This window comes from Sorex fumeus, unplaced genomic scaffold (assembly GCF_029834395.1).
Source record: "Sorex fumeus unplaced genomic scaffold, SorFum_2.1 ptg000044l, whole genome shotgun sequence".
In the NCBI taxonomy this organism is placed as follows: Eukaryota; Metazoa; Chordata; class Mammalia; order Eulipotyphla; family Soricidae; genus Sorex; species Sorex fumeus.
Genome location: NW_026606101.1, coordinates 58,870,144 through 58,876,650, shown reverse-complemented (window position 1 = coordinate 58,876,650; position 6,507 = coordinate 58,870,144). Strand labels below are relative to the sequence as shown.

Sequence of the window (6,507 nt, the reverse complement as noted above, 5' to 3'; positions counted from 1 at the left end):
AGCGGGTAAGGAGTTTGCCTTGCAAGCAACCAATATGAACGACCCGAGTTTGATTCCACCACCCCTCTCCAAGAACCCGGCAAGCTACAGAGAGTATCTCGCCTGCATGGCAAAGCCTGGCAAGCTACCCGTGACGTATTTGATATGCCAAACACAGTAACAAGTCTCACGATAGAGATATTACTGGGCCCGCTTGAGCAAATCGATGAAAAATGGGAGGACCATGACCATGACTTTCATCATACGGCTCTATGATTTGCTTTCTAAATGTAATGATTATAACCCTTCCATTCCCTTTCCCTTCATGTCTGAACACTGGTCTTGGTGTTTGTAGAAAGGAAAAAAGTAATACTGCAGCTTTCTTCACAGGTCTCATAGTCTGCCATGAAGCAAATGGGCAAGTTTTAAACAAGGTAAAGATAAATAAATAAATTTAACAATTATTGGTTTTAGATGAGTATTGTTGTAACTCCACACCTCACCATTGATAGTTTCATAAACTTATGTTTGATACTTTTTATCCTGACCTGACTAACTTTAGAACAGACTCTTTAGAGTAACTTTACTTTAATAAGAATTAGCAATTTATGTCTCCCAAAAAGAAGCACTAATTTTCCTTTACTCTCAAGTCTGATGTATAACTCACATCTACTCAGTTGCAAAAAATTAGAAGATAGAAGCACAGCAAAGCATTGCAATATAGTACCGTGCTGAAGAAAAAGATAAAATCTTGTGATTCTGTAGTAAAAAAATCAATTGGTTTTAGGGGGAAAAGGCATAGAAATATAATATTTCAAATAACCTGACAACATCTATTTTAAGGGATGCTATGAAATCTTTCTCATTTTCTATCGACATTTAGAGCAATGTATAGACAATAACAGTGAGCATAAATAGTCCTCAATATCAATTTGCACAACAAAAATCACAACACTTTGGCAGAGGGGTATATCAGAGAACTTTGTATTTACAATTAGTACTTTAAAAACTATGTTTCTCTGTAAGTTAATCACTGCTGTAATCTGAGACTGATGGTACAAGTACATTGAAAATATAGATATGATCATATCATCAGAATGACATTTGTGTTGCAGTGCATTAGAAATCATGTGTTCTATATCACTCAGACAGTTTTTAGTGGAATTAGCTATAAACAGCAAGACTCGTCATTTCCATTTACCCATTCTTGAAATATTGATGTAAACTTTGACTTCATTCCCTAGAGTCTGGTATTTATTCAGCTGCCAAATCTGGTTTGTCAGCTGTAGTGTAAGTAGAGAAAATGAGATTTACCAATTGTTCTCCATTTCCCCAGACCTACCAACATTAAAGCAGGTTACAGTATTGTTTCCTTGAACAATTGAAGAATTTCACCCATTTCTCCCAATTTTTCTTATTTTCATCCATTTCACTCCACTTGATTAACTTTTTAATAATACTGTGTGCTGCTTTGATGTTCATGCAACTCCCTCTAGTTTTTATTTTATTTTGAAAATAAAATCCCCAATGCATTTGCTGAATGACATAAACCAAAATCTTTTCCCCCCTAAACATTTGTTCTCATTATTTCCTAATATGCTAAATATTTGAAATCCCAAAGTCAAGATTCTCAACATTGTGCTACTGTTTATCGAGCAGGTCCTTTTTATCAGAACATAAAACTCTTGATTTATCTACCTTGAAAATAACCTTGAAAAAATGAAAATATTGAAGCTCTTTTCAGCATAATTCTAGTCATTTTTGTGAGCCTGTAGTCAATCACTCACTTAAGGAGATTATTTCAGGTCTGGTATGTATTTATTTATGTTAGAGCAAATTGAACTGTATACTAGTGTGACCATTTTTTTCTTGTGCTATGAACCAAATTCTAACTTCTAAGATGCCTTTTTTATTTCTCTATCTTATTCTCCTTTATACTCACATGGACCCAAAATCAAGCAAGAAATTCACATCATTTTTTAGTTTTCATGACACCACCTTGGTATTCTCAATTTTGTCATCAGATCCTAAGTATTCACTTTTACTGGACATTGTGTGTCTCTTGATTTGTTTCATTATATAATTTATACGCTAACATTTTTTTTATCCCTTCTAAATGATCTTACTTAGCAATAACCCTTCTAGTTGAGTTTATGTTGCAGTAAGATGTGAGGTTTCATCTTTTCTAAGAGCCGAGTAGCCTTTCATTGTATATATAAACCATGTTACATTATCTATTCAACTCTCCTTGGGCTCTTAGACATGCATTTGCTATTTTAAATGGCCATTCAATGAACATTTTTGGTTTTGGTTTGAATTTCCCTAATAATTGGTAAAGATAAATATTTTGTCATGTGCTTACTGGTCACCTGTATGTATTCCTTAAAGAAGTACTTTTGGGGAACCATAGAGATAGGACAGCCCATAGGGTGCTTAGAATGTCCGCTATTCAAAGATAAGATACCCATATCCCTACTGCAAAAACCTACTGTAACTCATCACTGTGAAATAATTTAATCTGGGGTTAAAAAGATAATTCATGGACTGCACCGTTTTGAATGCAGGCAATTTGAATTTGAGGCTCAGCACCACCTGGTCCCTTGAGTACTGCCAAAGAACCCTTGATCACAGGAGTTGGGGACAGCTACAAAGTAATTCCCCAAAGCATTCAAAAATAATTCAATTTTGCAAATACATCAATTACCGCCTTATCTACGCTTCTGATTTTAAACATCAAATAATTTAAATGAATTTCTGAAGTTTATTTACTACGCAATTATTAAATCAAATCAAATAAGTCATTACAACATAAAATCAAAGGATTTGTGGATGTAAGATCAGATTTATGAACTTTCTATTTAAAAAAAATAACAAAGTTGACTTATTGTTATTTTTAAATACTATAAAAGAGAAAATGGTGGAAGAAACTAATTTGCTAAAGAAGTTCTATAATCTCTTAAAATACCTTTTAGAAGCTATTACCTAGAAGCAAGAAAAGATTATAGATAGCATAAAATTTCCCTTTATTTCAGCGTTATATTTTTTCTTATACCCGAGTTTGATTCCTCTGCCCTTCTTGGAGAGCCTGGCAAGCTACCGAGAGTATCTCTCCCGCACAGCAAGATATATATTTTTTTTATCTGGGGCAAAATCCTAAAACAAATTTTGGGGTTTATTGAAAATGTTATTCTATATGTACTAAAATATTAACTAGTGGAGTCTTGGTTTCTCTTTCTATATTATGAAAGTACATAGAGGGATTCAGTCCAGCTTGAAGAGTTTGGGAAATCTTTCAAGAAAAATTTGGTTTGCCACAATGAAATTGATACAAAAGATAAACAAGATCAATTCTAGAATGGAGAACAAAAGTGTATCCAAAAAGAAAAGTTTAGTGTTCACTGAGCGAAATAGCTTTTGGGTTAGAACACATCACAAAATCACAAATCACAAATCATCCTGTTATTCGTTGATTGCCTCGAGCAGGCCCCAGTAACGTCTCCTTCATCCTAGCCCTGAGATTATATTCAAGGCTCTTTAGGAGAATGAGACCCATCATTGTTACTGGTATTTGGCATATTGGGTACACCACGGGGAGTTTGCCAGACTCTGCCGTGTGGGCAGGCTACATTCGGTAGCCTGCCAGTTTGTCCAAAGTAGGAATGAGATAATGAGATGTCATAATAAGATATCGCATGGCCTCGAATGCGGCCGTGCCGTTCCGGGAGCTGGTTTTTATAGTCTCTGAGTTTTGGCCGTTGATGGGATTACACGGCGCCAGGGGGCCAGTTGGTGGGTGTGACCCCCGCCTACTGGAATTTGGAGGCTCTGGGTGGAGGATGCTCAGCCCAAATCCGAGTAGGCTTGGAGATCTTGGCCCCGGAACCCACGTGACTTTGTCCCTCTGCCAGTACCTTCATGTGTGCAGAGAGTGGTCTCAGCATGGTGGTGGCTGGTCCTGGAGGTCTTTGGCTGCCGGAGCTGTGGTCTGGGCGGGGAGGAAAGCTCAACTCACTCTCTTCCAAGGGGTCCGGGCGAGGACAGCCAGGCGCGGGGGCAGGAGACTGCAAGAAAAGATTATAGCTAGCATAAAATTTCCCTTTACTTCAGTGTTATATTTTTTCTTATACCCGAGTTTGATTCCTCTGCCCTTCTCGGAGAGCCTGGCAAGCTACCGAGAGTATCTCTCCCGCACAGCAAGATATATATTTTTTTTATCTGGGGCAAAATCCTAAAACAAATTTTGGTGTTTATTTTAAAATGTTATTCTATATGTACTAAAATATTAACTAGTGGAATCTTGGTTTCTCTTTCGATATTATGAAAGTACATAGAGGAATTCAGTCCAGCTAAAAGAGTTTGGGAAATCTTTCAAGAAAAATTTGGTTTGTCACAATGAAATTGATACAAAAGATAAACAAGATAAATTCTAGAATGAAGAACAGAGTGTCCAAAAAGAAAAGTTTAGTGTTCACTGAGCGAAATAGCTTTTGGGTTAGAACACATAAAAGAGAAATAAAATTATTTAGAACTGAGGGAAACTTTTTAGTGATGCTGCATTTCTGATCACTGTCAACCCAATGAATTCACTGCCAACAGTTAATATGAGATCACACATATGAAATCACCAGGAGAGTTTAACAAAGGGGCTGGAGACTGCAGAACAGAGAGATGGAACCACTAAACAATACTGAACTTTATTCTTTCAGCTCATTGGCTCTATATCACTGATACCCGCTTTGAATTTGTGTAGATGATGTTTGGACGTTAACTCCACAACCTGGATTTAGCAAGGTAACTTCTAAATCTTTGGGGTCTCAGCATACCTTTCTATTTGCTCTGAGAAGAAGGGGCCTCACAGTGAACTCTCAATTATGTCTAGATGATTCATGATGGAAACTGTTTTACCAGAAAGGCAAATCACATGATTTGAGACTTGGATCCATGTGATATTAAGACCAATCTCTAGTGTGAGGATTAAGACTAGAAATTAGCTCAGCAATATGGTCAATATATCTACATTGATCATACTTACACAACAAAACTTTGGACATCAAGTTCAAGTGGTTGTTCGTGCTTGCTATTTTTTAGCAATATTACACATCAATGTCTCAGAAGGGTTATGCAACTTTGAAAATAATTGAAGCTTTGAATTGAAGATACCCTTTGCCCCTGTTTCTGAAGAGTTTTTTTGGTCACAAAAATAATTAATATAATTTTTATTGGATTCTGTGAATTAAGTCTGAGGATTAACAGCATTGCCTAAATTTGTAACTAACTGGTCTGCTCACTTCAAAACTTGTGATTGATATTTGAAGAGAAGGCATTTTAAGACGTGCTCTAATAGTGTCACAACTAAAATTATTATTATACATTAATAATTTTTCCATATGATAAATTTGAGCTCAGAAAGACAGTAATATTTCTAATGTTTTATACTATATAAGCAGAAAAATTACAATTAGAGTCATCCAGTGATCTTTGAATCTTGCTAATTATTGACTGCAAACATACAGGCTATATTTCATACTCATCTCTACAGTAGAATTGTGATAAAGGAGAAACAAAGGCAAGAAAAACGATGTGAGTCACCAATATGGACAAAACTCTCACATTATTAGAGCTTATGTTAACATTGGTAGCTATCAATTATGGAGAATTTGATAGGAGGTTAGGTTTTGCTAAATACTTTGTAGTCAGATCTTATTTAAGATTAACAGATCTTGACATTGCTACATTTAACAGTTAAAAAACTAAGGTTGATAGTATATAAATAACTTTCCTGAAAAAGCAAAACATAAAATGTCAAGGAATTTGTTTTAAAATAAATGATTCTGGAGACAACTAACCTTTGTTCTGATACTGTTTTAATCTGAGTTACAAGATCTTTTACGGTTTGCTTTTTTGTTCTAACCTACAGGGAAATGCTAGATTTGAAATTTAAAGGATGTCCTTAAATATACTAAGTACAGAGATGCAATGTCATCTCCTCCCCTTACCTTTTTCTATTTTGATTTTATTTTGTGATTGTCGGGTGGGGTCATACCCAGAAATGCTCAGTGCTTACTCCTAGTTCGGTGCTCAGGGATCACTCTTGGCAATGCTCAGGGGGATTTATGCAGTGCACATGATCAAACTGGAATTAGCCACAATGAGACAACCCCTATACTATATCTCTGGCCTTCTACTTTTATTTTTAAAACTTGCATTTATAATAATTATTAGTGATTTTCAGAATTCCAATAAATGAGTTATTTCTCTTGTTAATTCTGTTATTAATCTTGTTAATTCTAGGTAATATTGATATATATCAATATAATAATACCCTAAGTCTAAGATAATACTTTGACTGAAAATTATTTGGTCTAGAGCACATTTCTTAACCACTTGATCATCAGGGTTGTTTTTTTTTCTGTTTAATGGAGATTGTAGTGGTAATAGTCTTAAAATATTTCTATGAAATATAAACTCCTATAAATGCAAATAAGCAGGCATGTCTTTGTAAAGTTCTGAAATCAAATGCCTCATAGA

At 35.3% G+C, this 6,507-nt stretch overlaps 1 non-coding gene across 1 annotated transcript; it reads left to right on the top strand.

The window, feature by feature from the left end:
• The first annotated feature begins 281 nt into the window (after positions 1 to 281).
• LOC130030880 (small nucleolar RNA SNORA61) lies at positions 282 to 414 on the top strand. Its single transcript, XR_008793546.1, has one exon. It is a non-coding gene; the product is annotated as a small nucleolar RNA SNORA61 (small nucleolar RNA).
• The last annotated feature ends 6,093 nt before the right edge of the window (positions 415 to 6,507 follow it).